At 38.2% G+C, this 19,716-nt stretch overlaps 1 protein-coding gene across 1 annotated transcript in view; it reads left to right on the top strand.

The window, feature by feature from the left end:
• LOC145400746 (WD repeat and SOCS box-containing protein 1-like) overlaps positions 1-19,716 on the top strand; it is a 456,090-nt gene that overhangs the window by 328,718 nt on the left and 107,656 nt on the right. The window lies entirely within an intron of this gene.

Genomic DNA, 19,716 nt, shown 5'->3' with positions numbered 1-19,716 from the left:
ATTATTTTACATGCTTGTCCTTTGGTTCTTCCTTCTTTACATTAAAAAAAGAAAAAAAAAATGACCAGGCATTAAAACAAACAAAATCATCACCATCACCATCAATATCATCACCACCATCATCATTACCACCACCACCATCATCATCATCATCATCATCACCACTACCATCGTCATTATCATCACCACCATCATCATCATTACCACCACCACCATTACAATCATCATTATCGTCACCTTCATCATCATTGTCATCACCACCACCACCATCATCATCATCACCATCACCACCACCACAATCATCATCATCATCATCATCATCACCACCACCACCACCATCATCATCATGTGAGGTAGGGTTGCGAAAGCAAGGAAGGAGTCAAAAGGAAGGAAGGAAGCAGAAAGGGCCACACACTCATTCAACCACCCTTCAAGCCCATGAAATCCTCACCTTATCTCACCGACACAACCATCCACGCACCGAACAAAGCAAGATAGATTTCACCTTCATTTATTTACAAAGATATGATACAACTGAAGCCTAGTAATTCATCTAAAATAAAAAATACTCTTTTCACTCTAACTTGGCCTAAAATTGCCATCCCTCCATCTTGAATGCTGGTAACAATAGATTAACACTAGAATATGATGCTAGTCACGAAGAAGTGCTGTGGAGTGGATGTTGGGCTGTACCATGTTTTTTCTCTTCTTTCAGCCACTGAGCTACGTGAAATAAGCTGCAAAAGGACGCAAAACTGGGCCAAGTTAAGGTGAAAGGAGTATAGCAGTTACTTTTTGAATTTCCTGATGCAGTACACTCTTACTATAACGAGGTAATTGATAACAGGCCCTTGTCATTACAGCCGAGAGGTTGTTAAAGGTGAACATCGGACGGTTTGGTAATCACCCAGGCAACGAGGCTTTTGCTGCACAAGGGTCGTTAGGTATAGCGTTGTTCGGCCATACAGTCATACACAATAACTAAGGTGACCAGAGTCCCGCTTTTAGGCGAGACAGTCCCGCATTATTTATGTCTGTCCCGCTTATTTCATTGCTTTTTTAGCAAATTATCTTACATGTCCTGCTTTTAGAAAATTACTATTACATTAGATATACGTTGACCTTCCTTTATGAAACCATGATGAATGAGTAAAATTATGCATAATACAAAACAAATGAAATAACGAATTATTAATATAGAGTTAGTTATGCTCACTGACAACTTTCGTCGGCCATTCACTGTACCATGCGGTATGTTTGGAGTTTGTCTAAGACGTTAATGTTTGATTAGCAGCCTCAGGGTGAAGTGCAGCACTGTGTATAAATATAATACCATATATATATATATATATATATATATATATATATATATATACTGTATATACACGTGACAGTGTCCCGCTTTTAGCTCCAGTAAATCTGGTCACTTTAACAATAACATACATTCAACACAATATACAGTCATACACAACAATATACAGTCATACACAATAACATACAGTCATACACAATAACATAGTCATACACAATAACATACAGTCATACACAATAACATACAGTCATACACAATAACATAGTCATACACAATAACATAGTCATACACAATAACATACAGTCATACACAATAACATACAGTCATACACAATAACATAGTCATACACAATAACATACAGTCATACACAATAACATACAGTCATACACAATAACACAGTCATACACAATAACATACAGTCATACACAATATTATAGAGTCATACACAATAACATACAGTCATACACAACAATATACAGTCATACACAATAACATACAGTCATACACAATAACATAGTCATACACAATAACATACAGTCATACACAATAACATACAGTCATACACAATAACATACAGTCATACACAATAACATACAGTCATACACAATAACATAGTCATACACAATAACATACAGTCATACACAATAACATACAGTCATACACATAATATACAATCATACACAATAATATACAGTCATACACAATAACATACAGTCATACACAATAACATACAGTCATACACATAATATACAGTCATACACAATAATATACAGTCATACACAATAACATACAGTCATACACAATAACATACAGTCATACACATAATATACAGTCATACACAATAATATACAGTCATACACAATAACATACAGTCATACACAATAACATACAGTCGTACACAACAATATACAGTCATACACAATAACATACAGTCATACACAATAACATACAGCCATACACAATAACATACAGTCATACACAATAACATACAGTCATACACAATAACATACAGTCATACACAATAACATACAGTCATACACAATAACATACAGTCATACACAACAATATACAGTCATACACAATAACATACAGTCATACACAACAATATACAGCCATACACAATAACATAGTCATACACAATAACATACAGTCATACACAATAACATACAGCCATACACAATAACATACAGCCATACACAATAACATAGTCATACACAATAACATACAGTCATACACAACAATATACAGCCATACACAATAACATACAGTCATACACAATAACATACAGTCATACACAATAACATACAGCCATACACAATAACATACAGTCATACACAATATTATACAGCTGGGTCTAACTACCTTGTTTCCTCAATATATGCTCTGTCTGTGGCTCCTCTCATGATGCCGTGTGTGTGTATTTACCTATTTGTAGTATAGAGGAATTGAGCGATGCTCGTGTTGTCCTGTCTCCATATCCACATTTATCTAGTTTACTTTTACACACATGAATGTTTTTCTCCTGCACCACCTTTTCGTCTAAGTCGTTCCAAATATTTATGTATTTATCCAGTATACTTAATTGAGATACACATGAAATATGCTATGCTCGTGGGTTCCCATCGCTGTTTCTCAGTAAGTCAAATTTAGCTTTAAACTTGTTCAAGTTTTTAGACTGGATGATCTCTCTGTCCAGGCTATTCCATAAGTCTATACTTCTGTAAGGAAAGCTATATTTCTTGATATCCTTCAAGCATCTTGACTTTTTCAATTTCATTCCGTGTCCTCTTGTTGCTCTCTTATCCCATACAAACAGATCTTCTTTGTCAATTTTATCTACTCCCACCATGGCCCTGAACACTGCAATCATGTCTTCCCTCTTTCTCCTTTCCTCTAAGGAAGGCAAATCCAGTTTTTCCAGCCTCTCTCTGTATGCCAGGCCTGTCAGATTGGGGACCATCTTGGTTGCTGTTCTTTGTATTCTCTCAATCTTGTTTATATCTTTCTTTTTGTGTGAGGACCACACTACCGCTGCATATTCTAACCTGGGGCAGATCATGGCAACTATCAATTTTTTCATCATCTCCTCATCCATATAATGAAATGCTACTCTGATGTTAGTCAGGAGTTTATAAGTCTCTCTAACTATCTTATTAATGTGCTTATCAGGTGACAAACTATCTTGGACCAGCACTCCCAAGTCTTTCTCTTCTCTCATTTTAGTGATTAATTCATTACCCAGGGGTACCTGGCGTAAAACTCATTTCTTACGATGGAAATTTTCTTGTAAGTTACGATGGAAATATTCTTGTAGTTACGATGTTTTTGAAATTCTTGTAAGCTATGTTTTTTAAATTCTTAAGTTACGATGTTTTTGAAATTACAATACAAACAGTTCGGTGTCAGTTAAACAGCTCAAAACATGAGATAAACAGCTCTCAATGCATCAAACACCCTGGTCTTCAAATTCATAAAAGCACTGATCTATTTATCTATCAATCTACCTCTATCTATCTATCTACTGCATCCAATCTATCGCCATGCACTAAATTACCACCTCCTCAGAAAACCAAAAATAAACCAGGTCTCAAAAAATTATATATGGAGATTCTGTTGCCTCGTATAAAACAAAATCAATATGCATTTGACAGAAAGGCTTGTGATCAGGTCAAATAAAGTTGTCAACACAGTATTTACACCTCTCAATGGATCATATAAATACTCTCTCTCTCTCTAATTAAATGCTAGGAAATCCTCTAGTCAAATTCCCAATGAAAGGAAAATATACAGCTGTCTATACATCACTTAAAGAGCCATCAATGCTCATATATACGGTTGCTGTGTCAAAAAAATCACTCACTGTGTCTCTCTCGAATTCTAAGCTATAGTATCCCTCGCCTAAATGTGCGGGTGTGGTGTGTTCCGCACCTGTGTACAGTGTTGCCACGTTTTCTATACCGTTCTCTCTCTCTCTCTCCCTCCCTCCTGGCGGGAGATGTGAGCCACCCTGAGTACTTTTGATTCTTTTATAAGTTATTTATAATTGTGCTTTCATTTGTTAATTTGGTTTTGTTTTATTTAGTGATATTTATCATTTTTTGTATACGGCGACAGATGACCCGTTATTGCTGTACCATGAGGAAGAAAAGTGCGAAAAAGAGGATAGAAGAGTTATGATGTATCCTCATCAGATGATGTGAGAGTGATAGTGAAAGAATCGATGTAATGGTCAATCACCACATCTCTCTTTTCATCATCCTCTTGCAGTTTTTCTGCGTGCCTCACAGCATTCTTCCAGTTGTCTGCCGTGACGTTGTTGAGTGACTCATGGACGAGTGGCTTCAGATCTGCAATTCTGAATGTATTTCTCTTTGACACATAGCCTTTAACCTGTGCCCAAATTAGCTCGATTGGGTTATATTGGCAGTGGTAAGGGGGTAGGCGTACAACCCTATGTCCATGTTCTGAGGCCGTCTTATCGATGACGTAGTTTGTATTGGCAGCTGCGATGTGGCGAGTCACAAGGTGCAGGAGTTGCGTTTTGAGAAGACCGTCTGGCACTGTAACACCCTTCTTCTCCAGCCATTCTCGGATCTCTGCTTTCTTGGTTGCAGTAGTTGGTGGTTCGTCTATTTTTCTGGAGTGACAGGATGCATTATCCATCACTATAACAGAATATGATGGAATGTTGGGTAACAGTTGATTCTTAAACCACTTTTCAAAGGTGTCCGCATTCATCTGTTCATGATAGTCTTCTACATTCTTTGCTTGGAAAACAAGGGTTGCTCCAGGAACAAATCCATCTTTGGTTCCTGCGTGCAGTAAGATCAAACGGGAACCCTTCCCTGTGGGCACCCTCACTCCCACAGCCTTGTTTGCATCGCTGGACACAGAGTAATTTTGATCGATCCATGTCTCGTCTAAATAGACAATGGTTTGGCCTGAACTTCTAAGCTCCTTCATTTCCTTCAAGAAAATGCACCGTGCATACGTTATATCATCTCTTTCCATTAGGAATCTCCGTCTACCAACATTTGCATAACGAAAACCGATTTTCTTAAGAACTCTTCTTAATGTCTCACAGCTGCCAGGATATGAAAGATTGGTCTTAATTTCTGCATGAAGTTTTTCAAGTGTGGGGATTTCCTTCCTCTCATAAAAACTCAGAACTGTTCTTCGTAGCACGCCTTCATTAAAGTTATCAAAGAAATCGGTCATTGGTTTTACACATTTCCTTTTCTTGGGCGACTTAAACTTGAGACATTGAATCTCCTCATTCCCTCTTGCATCTTTAGAGATTTTTTCCACTAAGCTCTTACTGATCTTCGTTGCTGCAGCTGTACGAAAGACGACCTTTGTTACGCCATGAAGAACTACTCCCTTCTCCTTCTCCTCCTGAAAATACTGCCTTACATTGAAGACCATTTCTTTAACCTGGCTCTGTAGATGCGAGGATTGGTCTGACTGAGCTGCCATGCTGTCTGTGCAAAGGACATAAAAGAAGTGACACAAGGTCACCACCAGGAAGCTATGCTGTCAAGGCCACCGACTGGGTGTGGAAGTGTTGCCGCTCGCGAGTGAATAATGTTTTTTTTAACTTGGGTATTGGCATATGCCTACTATTTTGTCCTACACATTAGCTTATGATTATAAATGTGATTATTCCTTGCCCTTAAAATTACGGTAAAAGCCAGTAAATGTGAGCATTTTTCCCTAGCAACACCTGTACAAGCTATGCTTGGGTCTATAGAGGTACGTACTTTACCTTAGGCCAGACTGGGTGTGTCAGTGTTGCCACTCACAAGAATTATAAGAATTATTTCTTTTACTTTGGATATTGGCATATTTCTTCTTTTTTCAGGCTCATTACCTTATATCCATAACTGTGATATTATTACCCACCCTAAAACTACGCTAAAAACCATTAAAAGTGACTACAATTTCCATTAGCAACACTGTACAATATGTATGCCATGTTTCTGTGTTACTGTATTAATATTTTATGCATAATAAGATTACTGTTGATTCATCCATCAAAATACACAAGTGTAAGTTTTATTCATCAGAATTTATCGTATTTGTGATGCCTTGTACATAAATTGCTTCTGTTTCACATCGCAAGTTGGGGAAACGTGGCACCATTGTACACAGGTACGGGACACACCACAGCCACACATTTAGGTAAGGGATACTATAGATCATCAAATATTCAAAATCTATTCAAATATTCAAATTCTCAATGAAAAATAATATACACAGCTGTCAATACATCACTTAAACAGCCATCGACTCTCGTATAAACAGCTGCTGTGTTGAAAAAAATCACTCAATGCGTCTGTTCTCGTAAAACGCTAGGAAACCATCAAATATTCAAAATCTGTTCAAATATTCAAATTCTCAATGAAAAGACATTAATATTCGGTACACAGCTGTCAATACATCACTTAAACAGCCATCAACGTTCATATGAACGGCCGCTGTGTTGAAAAAATTACTCACTGTGTCTGTCTCTCGTAAAATGCTGGGAAACCATCAAATGTTCAGATTCTCAATGAAAATAACATACACAGTTGTCAATATGTCACTTAAACAGCCATCAATGCTCATATAAACAGCTGCTGTGTCGAAAAAATGACTCACTGCATCTGTCTCGAATTCAAAACTAGATCATCAAATATTCAAAATCTATTCAAATATTCTAATTCCCAATGAAAATAATATACACAGCTGTCAATACATCACAGAAACTGCCACCAACACTCATATAAACAGCTGCTGTGTCGGAAAAACCCTCGATTCACCACATGAACAGCACTAAGTGACGGACTGTGGTATGGGCTCGGTGTTTCTGCTGTCTGGCTCCGCATGAATACCTGTCGAGATAAACAAAGGTGAAATTAGTGGAGATATTGTGAAGTTGGGGGTTTATATCACAGGATGACTTTCTTGTCAGCCCCACCAGATGCTGTATTCTATCAACATTATCATAACATCATCATCATCATCATTATCACCATAACACAAATCATCATCATCATCATCACCACCACCACCATAGCACACATTATCATCATCAAAGTGGTGGTGTTACATCACAACACCAATACACTCCAGTCCCATCCTTCCTCCCAAACCATCTCAATCTACCCCTCCTCATCTCCTCATCACAACACCAATACACTCCAGTCCCATCCTTCCTCCCAAACCATCTCAATCTACCCCTCCTCATCACAACACCAATACACTCCAGTCCCATCCTTCCTCCCAAACCATCTCAATCTACCCCTCCTCATCACAACACCAATACACTCCAGTCCCATCCTTCCTCTCAAACCATCTCAATCTACCCCTCCTCATCACAACACCAATACACTCCAGTCCCATCCTTCCTCCCAAACCATCTCAATCTACCCCTCCTCATCACAACACCAATACACTCCAGTCCCATCCTTCCTCCCAAACCATCTCAATCTACCCCTCCTCATCACAGCACCAATACACTCCAGTCCCATCCTTCCTCTCCACTCCATCACAAACCTAGCCCCCCCAGGCCTCACACTCAGGGACGCACTGCACATCCACCTAATCATTGTCATTTCTGTACATCTGAGCCAAAGAATATCCTCTTCCTTTACAGCGCACATCTCACCACCATCATCATCATAACATAAATCACTGTCATCATCATCACCATCATAACACATATCACTGTCATCATACCACAAATCATCATCATCATCATTATCATTATTATAACACATTATCATCATCATCATCATCATCATAACACATAATTATCAGTCATCATCATCATCAAATGGTAGGATTCTTGATGATGATGATGAGGAAAGCATTTTACACATCCATTTATCATCCACCACATGCTTAACAACAACAACAACAACAACAAACTAACCTGACCTGACGACGGTAGTTAGTCCGCACCAGCTGCCTCAACGACTCCAAACTGCCCTGCAGCTGTCACCAACTGCCCTCCCTCTCCACCTGAAACCATCATCATCATCATCATCATTATCATCATCACCAATACAGTATCAGAATCATCATCATCATCATCACCATCATGAAAATCATCATCATCATCATCAACATTATCAAAATTATCATCATCATCACCCATACAGTATTAGAATCATCATCATCTACACCTGTCATTATCATCATCACCATCATCATCATTATTGTTACACCTTTTATAACCACCATCATCATCATCATCATTATTATAGAACATTTCATAACCTTCACCATAATCATCATTATTATGACATTTTTTAACCATCATCATCATCACCATCATTATCATAACACATTTTAAAACCTTCATCATCATTATTATAACATAACCATCATCATCATTATTATAACACATTTTACAACCATCATCATCATAAAACATTTCCTGATGCAAGAAAGGTAACACATACACATACACACAATAACGTATATTCCGGTATATATATATATATATATATATATATATATATATATATATACCAGCATGAAACTGAAAAAATTGTCAGCCACTGAAAAAAAGCCAAATATTGATGGATTTTTCTAAGTCCACAAACAGGCCGCTTACAGTCACCTCTTACAACAGGCAGGAAAACTTAGAAATTACTCTTTACCCCGCTCTCCGGTGAGCTACGTTGATAAGGAAACTAACCTCAGTACAATATGCAACAGAGATCATTGTTTGTTGCTTATAGACTACAAAACATATATCTATCTATTGCCAGATGCCATGAACAAATTGCCTCCATGTTGCCCTGTCCCTTGCCATTTCACTGTCCTGCTCCCAGCTCACATCTCCCTCTCTCTCATATACTGTACCGGTACCTCTTCACACCATCCCTCCATCTCATCCTCAGCCTCCCCTTCCCTCGCCCCCCCCTCCACCTCACTCACATACACTCTCCTCATCAGTCTCTCACTCTCCATCCTCTCCGCATGGCTGAAACGTTTATATGATGAACCCCCACCCGCACCTCACTCACATACACTCTCCTCATTAGTCTCTCACTCTCCATCCTCTCCGCATGGCTGAAACGTTTATATGATGTACAAATTTGGGGTATTTAAGGATACTGCCTGGATACTCACTGCAGCCTGTTAACCGAGTCCTGTCAACCTAACCTAACCCAACCCCAATGATTTCAACCCCCAAGCATTGCCACTACACCTAACAACAGAAGCACCCAATTCCTAACAAACCAATACTTCTCCTCTAACCTATACGACCCTAATCCACCTGTGAAAGACCCATTTGAAGAGGAAATTTGGAAGACCTGCATCCCTGTGGTCGAGTATTATGAAAATTTTTACTCCCTGTCAAACCTGATGGTAATTAAGACTAGAAAACACTCATTACAAAATACATAATTACATCAATTCTACTCCAGGGTAATAGTAATGCTAATTAGGTGACAAAATATCTATCTATCTATAGCCCAACGCCCTAATCCAGCAATGGGTGGCCGCAGACAAAACGCCTCCAAGTCGCCCTGTCACCCACCATTTGACTGCCCTCCCCCCAGCTCACTTCCCTCTCCCTCATATACCTCTCAACTCCATCCCTCCATCTCATCCTTAGTCTCCCCTTCCCTCTCCCCCCCCTCCACCTCACTCACAGACACTCTCCTCATCAGTCTCTCACTCTCCATCCTCTCCACATGGGTAATAGTAATGCAAATGAGGTGACAAAATAGGCCAACAATGTTAACTCCCTTTGTAATCTATATTTCTTCCACTTTTAACTCCTTTATTGCTTACTCTGGTGAAAATACGCTTTACTTTGGGCAGCAGAAGCACCTTACCAAATCAGTCCCTCTTCCTGATAGTCTTTTATATTTTTTTGGTTATTTCTGGGGTGGTAAATAAATGTCTCTGGAAATTTCTTGGTTCTATTATTGGTTCAGCCCAAAACAGAAGGATGAGACCTTGATCTTTTATATATATATATACAGTATATATATTAGACAATTCTATAACAGCTTTCTTCTACGGCATTTCGAAGCAAATCATTTTTATTTTACTCTTGAAGGTTAGGCTAGGCTAGGTGAGGTTAGAGGTTAGGTTAGGTTATCTTCAGGAGTAAAATAAAAATAATTTGGGATGAAAATACCACAGATGAAAAGTGTCTAAGAATTGTCTAAAATACTGAAGAAAAAAAAAAATCAGAATCTCATAATTCTGTGGCTGGCTAAAACTATAATAATAACCCTAACTTAACCTAGTAATTTAACCTAACCTGGTCTAGCAATTCAACCTAACCTAACCAAGATTTGAGTAAATTTTAGGAAGTGTGCATAAGAAACATGATAACATGGAGGGGATAAAAATAAAATCAATTATTTACCTCCATGAAAGTCAGGGAAATACAGAACATAAACTGGAGAAATGGTAAATGATTTAGTAATGTCTTTCTGCTGCTTATAGTGTACATTTACCCATTATATACTTTATCAAGTTTAAATCACGATAATAATAACTGATGAAATGGCCTACGACATTGTATTAAGATACTGGATAATCTACATTTATATAATTTACTGACATACTGCTTACTTTTCACAATTATATGGTTCTACATCACCTCCATATCACAAATTCAACTCGTCTGTTATAGTATTGTTTAATGTGACAAAATGAAGAATTAGGACGGCTAAATAACCGTATCCCCAATATACCACTAATATACCTTTATTGGTACCTAATTTACCTCCAGAAAGACTAGTACCACCCTGTAATCGTCCTTAAATCGTCACACAAAATTAATAACGATACACTGTCGTAAAATGTCATTACAAAAGCACTTAACATTTCACTCACAAACAGTGGCTCAGGTGACGACAATGCTGCCAGATCACGAGTGACACCTGTACATATACTTGACTGCTTCAGTTGATTATTACAACACACATATATAAGTTTTTGATCTTCTAATTTACTAAAAGAAAATTATTATACGAAATCTACCTGACCGTAACAGCAAAAAGTCATAATATTTAACAGTACTATATTAAAAGTGATTGTTTGCTGCCCGCTGTGATCTGGTAACACTGGTATCTCCATGGGGTTCGCCGTCACAATAACAAGACAATTCACCGTCAGGACCTTTCGCCGTCATGGGTTTACATATAATTTTAATCAGCAAGTATACTAGTTTTTGAGCTATACGAGTTATAAAAGTTATGGTGTTTTTTTATTTTTATAATGAATATAAAATATGGCATCAAGTAGTCCGTATTAACGGGAAACCAAATATATTGAAACGTGAATCTGGCGATGTACGATGTTTCACTTCGTCTTTAACATAAGGCTACGTACGAGGCATTGACATTTATATAAATACATAATAACCTTAAGTGAACGATCGACATACTTTCAAATTATGTGAATGATCTCCATATTGTCTATAAAAATAAGTGTACGCCAGAATATAATTCAAAGTAGACAACAGCGAGGTAGAAACACGATATGAACTAAAAGCCTTCGCTACTGAATGGACACAGACCTTGACAGTTCTCAGGAAAATTAGTTATTAAGTATTAAATAATATTAAGTATTTTTCTAGAGTGACGGGGAATCGTCTTGGGTGTGAATTGTCCTGACGGGGAATCGTCCATGTTTTGACGGCGAATTGAATTGACGGCGAAATGTCCCGGAACCGGGCCGCCGCCCTCTCTCTAAAACAGCTGTAAAATCTGTCATATACCCAGGTTATCGCAGCGTTTGGAAACTTCCTGTTCTGTTGTATGCTACTGAAGAGACGATACTGTGCTGTTATGTGAAGAGGAAGGGGAACTGCAAGGCTTGGTGAATGAGTCTGGGCGAGTGTGTAAGAAACGGTAAAGGTGAATGTAGGGAAGAGCAAAGTTATGGTCTTGGACAGAAATGGAATGTACAGTGACGTTGGATGGTGAGGAAATGTAAGTACGTTTAACTACTTAGGTAGTGTGATGAGTAAGGATGAAAGTTTAGAGGGTGAAATGCTTGAAAGAGTACAACAAGGAAGAAAGGTTGCTGGTTCCTTGAAAGCTGTGATAAGAAACAGGGAAGTGAACATGGAAGTGAAAAAGTTACTACATGACAGTATTGTGATACCAACTCTAACGTATGGAAGTGAAGCTTGGACGTTGTTGGAAAGACACAAGTCAAGAGTGAGTGCGGTGAAAATGAGTTATTTAAGAGGAGCCTGTGGAGTCACATGGAGAGACTGGCTGACGAATGAGGATGTGAAGAAGTGTTGTGGTGTGGATGTGGATGTGATAGGAATTGTTAGGAGAAACACATTGGGGTGGTTTGGCCATGTGGAGAGGATGGAGAGTGAGAGACTGATGAGGAGAGTAGAGGGGGAGAGAGGGAGGGGATTGCCAAGGATGGGATGGAGTGGAAGGGTATATGAGAAAGGAGTGTGTGAATTGGGAGCAGGGCAATGAAATGGCGGGGGACAGGGTGACGTGGAGGCGGTTTGTTTATGGCCTCCCCGTATGGGATTAAGGTGTCTGGCAAGAGATAGAATATAGACATACACGTTCCGCAAGAATTCTGAGAAAACTTGTGAGTAAATTAATCACATTTCATAAAATAAATAAGACATTGTATTTTTGCAAGTGTAAAGATGTTACACTGAAATAAACTGCACAGCACGGAAATAGGTTCCCCAGATATTTAAGAAATTGGCATAATGTTTTGCTTTTCTGAAACTGATGAAACCTATTGGCAAGCATATTGATATTAACAAAACATGTAACACTGATTTATCAAAAAACTGTGTCACTGCTAGGAAAAATCCACCCACATGCTACCAATAAACAAAATATACAAATGAATCACTCAGACTGTTCAGCTTTGCTTGGAATACCTGACATTGTGCCTGGCACTGGGGAGGACACATTGATAACATTACCTGGTACAAACTGTAGACTTTCGTGAACTTCAAGTTCTGAACGACTTTGTAGTGTGGTGTAACTTTTATTTTGTACGCATCTAACCCTGGGACGGAAGATGATCTTGGTTAGGGAGAGGACCTGGCGTAGACACATGACCTTGGGTAGGGAATGGACCGTCAACAACGCCAGTGCCACCGCAAAGTGGCCCGTGTGCGGGCTGCCATTTGAATTAACGGCATCCATCATCGGTCACCAGTGGCCAGCCACCGTGGCGTGGCGGGTAAAATGGACCCGGTCACCAGTTTTTTGTGGCTGCCACTAAAAATTGGCTCGTGTGTGGGCTTCCATAGAAACACGTGCGTTTTATTTCTCCACAAAAAAGTGGCAGACACCGTCGACTGAAATGTGGCCTGTGTGCGGGGGGCCTTTCCCTCTGCTTATGACCTCCACTCTCTACTGCACTCTGTCCTTCATGTATCAGACAGGTCAACTCTGGAACTGTCTCCCTCTGTCTGTATTTCCCTCTGCCTATGACCTCCACTCTTTCCAATGCAGTGTGTCCAGGCATCTCGAAATGAAATTATTTTTAATTTGGCGCTCTTTTCATGTTTTTTTAAAAGGAACGAATTATTTTACATGCTTGTCCTTTGGTTCTTCCTTCTTTACATTAAAAAAAGAAAAAAAAAATGAACAGGCATTAAAACAAACAAAATCATCACCATCACCATCAATATCATCACCACCATCATCATTACCACCACCACCATCATCATCATTATCATCATCACCACTACCATCGTCATTATCATCACCACCATCATCATCATTACCACCACCACCATTACAATCATCATTATCGTCACCTTCATCATCATTGTCATCACCACCACCACCATCATCATCATCACCATCACCACCACCACAATCATCATCATCATCATCACCACCACCACCATCATAATCATCATCACCACCACCACCACCATCATCATCATGTGAGGTAGGGTTGCGAAAGCAAGGAAGGAGTCAAAAGGAAGGAAGGAAGCAGAAAGGGCCACACACTCATTCAACCACCCTTCAAGCCCATGAAATCCTCACCTTATCTCACCGACACAACCATCCACGCACCGAACAAAGCAAGATAGATTTCACCTTCATTTATTTACAAAGATATGATACAACTGAAGCCTAGTACATTCATCTAAAATAAAAAATACTCTTTTCACTCTAACTTGGCCTAAAATTGCCATCCCTCCATCTTCAATGCTGGTAACAATAGATTAACACTAGAATATGATGCTAGTCACGAAGAAGTGCTGTGGAGTGGATCTTGGGCTGTACCATGTTTTTTCTCTTCTTTCAGCCACTGAGCTACGTGAAATAAGCTGCAAAAGGACGCAAAACTGGGCCAAGTTAAGGTGAAAGGAGTATAGCAGTTACCTTTTGAATTTCCTGATGCAGTACACTCTTACTATAACGAGGTAATTGATAACAGGCCCTTGTCATTACAGCCGAGAGGTTGTTAAAGGTGAACATCGGACGGTTTGGTAATCACCCAGGCAACGAGGCTTTTGCTGCACAAGGGTCGTTAGGTATAGCGTTGTTCGGCCATACAGTCATACACAATAACTAAGGTGACCAGAGTCCCGCTTTTAGGCGAGACAGTCCCGCATTATTTGTCTGTCCCGCTTATTTCATTGCTTTTTTAGCAAATTATCTTACATGTCCTGCTTTTAGAAAATTACTATTACATTAGATATACGTTGACCTTCCTTTATGAAACCATGATGAATGAGTAAAATTATGCATAATACAACACAAATGAAATAATGAATTATTAATATAGAGTTAGTTATGCTCACTGACAACTTTCGTCGGCCATTCACTGTACCATACAGTATGTTTGGAGTTTGTGTAAGACGTTAATGTTTGATTAGCAGCCTCAGGGTGAGGTGCAGCACTGTGTATAAATATAATACCATATATATATATATATATATATATATATATATATATATATACACGTGACAGTGTCCCGCTTTTAGCTCCAGTAAATCTGGTCACTTTAACAATAACATACATTCAACACAATATACAGTCATACACAACAATATACAGTCATACACAATAACATACAGTCATACACAATAACACAGTCATACACAATATTATACAGTCATACACAATAACATACAGTCATACACAACAATATAGTCATACACAATAACATACAGTCATACACAATAACATACAGTCATACACAATAACATAGTCATACACAATAACATAGTCATACACAATAATATACAGTCATACACAATAACATACAGTCATACACAATATTATACAGTCATACACAATAACATACAGCCATACACAATAATATACAGTCATACACAATAACAGTCATACACAATAACAGTCATACACAATATTATACAGTCATACACATACACAATATTATAGCCATAAACAATATTATAGTCATACACAATATTATACAGTCATACACAATATTATACAGTCATACACAATATTATACAGTCATACACAATAACAGTCATACACAATATTATACAGTCATACACAATATTATACAGTCATACACAATAACATACAGTCATACACAATATTATAGAGTCATACACAATAACATACAGTCATACACAATAACATAGTCATACACAATAACATAGTCATACACAATAACATACAGTCATACACAATAACATACAGTCATACACAATAACATAGTCATACACAATAACATACAGTCATACACAATAACATACAGTCATACACAATAACATACAGTCATACACAATAACATAGTCATACACAACAATATACAGTCATACACAATAACATACAGTCATACACAATAACATACAGTCATACACAATAACATACAGTCATACACAATAACATACAGTCATACACAATAACATACAGCCATACACAATAACATACAGTCATACACAATAACATACAGTCATACACAATAACATAGTCATACACAATAATATACAGTCATACACAATAACATACAGTCATACACAATAACATACAGTCATACACAATGACATAGTCATACACAATGTCATACACAAAAACATAATCATACACAATAACATACAGTCATACACATAATATACAGTCATACACAATAATATAGTTATACACAATAAGTCATACACAATAACATACAGTCATACACATAATATACAGTCATACACAATAATATACAGTCATACACAGTAATATACAGTCATACACAATAATATACAGTCATACACAATAACATACAGTCATACACAATAACATACAGTCATACACAATAACATACAGTCATACACAATAACATACAGCCATACACAATAACATACAGTCATACACAATAACATACAGTCATACACAATAACATACAGTCATACACAATAACATAGTCATACACAACAATATACAGTCATACACAATAACATACAGTCATACACAACAATATACAGCCATACACAATAACATACAGTCATACACAATAACATACAGTCATACACAATAACATACAGCCATACAAAATAACATACAGTCATACACAATATTATACAGCTGGGTCTAACTACCTTGTTTCCTCAATATATGCTCTGTCTGTGGCTCCTCTCATGATGCCGTGTGTGTGTTTTTACCTATTTGTAGTATACAGGAATTGAGCGATGCTCGTGTTGTCCTGTCTCCATATCCACATTTATCTAGTTTACTTTTACACACATGAATGTTTTTCTCCTGCACCACCTTTTCGTCTAAGTCGTTCCAAATATTTATGTATTTATCCAGTATACCTAATTGAGATACACACGAAATATGCTATGCTCGTGGGTTCCCATCGCTGTTTCTCAGTAAGTCAAATTTAGCTTTAAACTTGTTCAAGTTTTTAGACTGGATGATCTCTCTGTCCAGGCTATTCCATAAGTCTATACTTCTGTAAGGAAAGCTATATTTCTTGATATCCTTCAAGCATCTTGACTTTTTCAATTTCATTCCGTGTCCTCTTGTTGCTCTCTTATCCCATACAAACAGATCTTCTTTGTCAATTTTATCTACTCCCACCATGGCCCTGAACACTGCAATCATGTCTTCCCTCTTTCTCCTTTCCTCTAAGGAAGGCAAATCCAGTTTTTCCAGCCTCTCTCTGTATGACAGGCCTGTCAGATTGGGGACCATCTTGGTTGCTGTTCTTTGTATTCTCTCAATCTTGTTTATATCTTTCTTTTTGTGTGAGGACCACACTACCGCTGCATATTCTAACCTGGGGCAGATCATGGCCACTATCAATTTTTTCATCATCTCCTCATCCATATAATGAAATGCTACTCTTATGTTAGTCAGGAGTTTATAAGTCTCTCTAACTATCTTATTAATGTGCTTATCAGGTGACAAACTATCTTGGACCAGCACTCCCAAGTCTTTCTCTTCTCTCATTTTAGTGATTAATTCATTACCTAGGGGTACCTGGCGTAAAACTCATTTCTTACGATGGAAATTTTCTTGTAAGTTACGATGGAAATATTCTTGTAGTTACGATGTTTTTGAAATTCTTGTAAGCTATGTTTTTTAAATTCTTAAGTTACGATGTTTTTGAAATCACAATACAAACAGTTCGGTGTCAGTTAAACAGCTCAAAACATGAGATAAACAGCTCTCAATGCATCAAACACCCTGGTCTTCAAATTCATAAAAGCACTGATCTATTTATCTATCAATCTACCTCTATCTATCTATCTACTGCATCCAATCTATCGCCATGCACTAAATTACCACCTCCTCAGAAAACCAAAAATAAACCAGGTCTCAAAAAATTATATATGGAGATTCTGTTGCCTCGTATAAAACAAAATCAATACGCATTTGACAGAAAGGCTTGTGATCAGGTCAAATAAAGTTGTCAACACAGTATTTACACCTCTCCATGGATTATATAAATACTCTCTCTCTCTCTAATTAAATGCTAGGAAATCCTCTAGTCAAATTCCCAATGAAAGGAAAATATACAGCTGTCTATACATCACTTAAACAGCCGTCAATGCTCATATATACGGTTGCTGTGTCAAAAAAATCACTCACTGTGTCTCTCTCGAATTCAAAGCTATAGTATCCCTCGCCTAAATGTGCGGGTGTGGTGTGTTCCCCACCTGTGTACAGTGTTGCCACGTTTTCTATACCGTTCTCTCTCTCTCTCTCTCCCTCCCTCCTGGCGGGAGATGTGAGCCACCCTGAGTACTTTTGATTCTTTTATAAGATATTTATAATTGTGCTTTCATTTGTTAATTTGGTTTTGTGTTATTTAGTGATATTTATCATTTTTTGTATACGGCGACAGATGACCCGTTATTGCTGTACCATGAGGAAGAAAAGTGCGAAAAAGAGGATAGAAGAGTTATGATGTATCCTCATCAGATGATGTGAGAGTGATAGTGAAAGAATCGATGTAATGGTCAATCACCACATCTCTCTTTTCATCATCCTCTTGCAGTTTTTCTGCGTGCCTCACAGCATTCTTCCAGTTGTCTGCCGTGACGTTGTTGAGTGACTCATGGACGAGTGGCTTCAGATCTGCAATTCTGAATGTATTTCTCTTTGACACATAGCCTTTAACCTGTGCCCAAATTAGCTCGATTGGGTTATATTGGCAGTGGTAAGGGGGTAGGCGTACAACCCTATGTCCATGTTCTGAGGCCGTCTTATCGATGACGTAGTTTGTATTGGCAGCTGCAATGTGGCGAGTCACAAGGTGCAGGAGTTGCGTTTTGAGAAGACCGTCTGGCACTGTAACACCCTTCTTCTCCAGCCATTCTCGGATCTCTGCTTTCTTGGTTGCAGTAGTTGGTGGTTCGTCTATTTTTCTGGAGTGACAGGATGCATTATCCATCACTATAACAGAATATGATGGAATGTTGGGTAACAGTTGATTCTTAAACCACTTTTCAAAGGTGTCCGCATTCATCTGTTCATGATAGTCTTCTACATTCTTTGCTTGGAAAACAAGGGTTGCTCCAGGAACAAATCCATCTTTGGTTCCTGCGTGCAGCAAGATCAAACGGGAACCCTTCCCTGTGGGCACCCTCACTCCCACAGCCTTGTTTGCATCGCTGGACACAGAGTAATTTTGATCGATCCATGTCTCGTCTAAATAGACAATGGTTTGGCCTGAACTTCTAAGCTCCTTCATTTCTTTCAAGAAAATGCACCGTGCATACGTTATATCATCTCTTTCCATTAGGAATCTCCGTCTACCAACATTTGCATAACGAAAACCGATTTTCTTAAGAACTCTTCTTAATGTCTCACGGCTGCCAGGATATGAAAGATTGGTCTTAATTTCTGCATGAAGTTTTTCAAGTGTGGGGATTTCCTTCCTCTCATAAAAACTCAGAACTGTTCTTCGTAGCACGCCTTCATTAAAGTTATCAAAGAAATCGGTCATTGGTTTTACAC

This window comes from Coenobita brevimanus, chromosome 53, assembly GCF_032717465.1.
Source record: "Coenobita brevimanus isolate Jiangsu-jjx chromosome 53, ASM3271746v2, whole genome shotgun sequence".
In the NCBI taxonomy this organism is placed as follows: Eukaryota; Metazoa; Arthropoda; class Malacostraca; order Decapoda; family Coenobitidae; genus Coenobita; species Coenobita brevimanus.
Note: the sequence above shows the minus strand (reverse complement) of the source record. Positions and strands in the feature narration are given on the sequence as shown.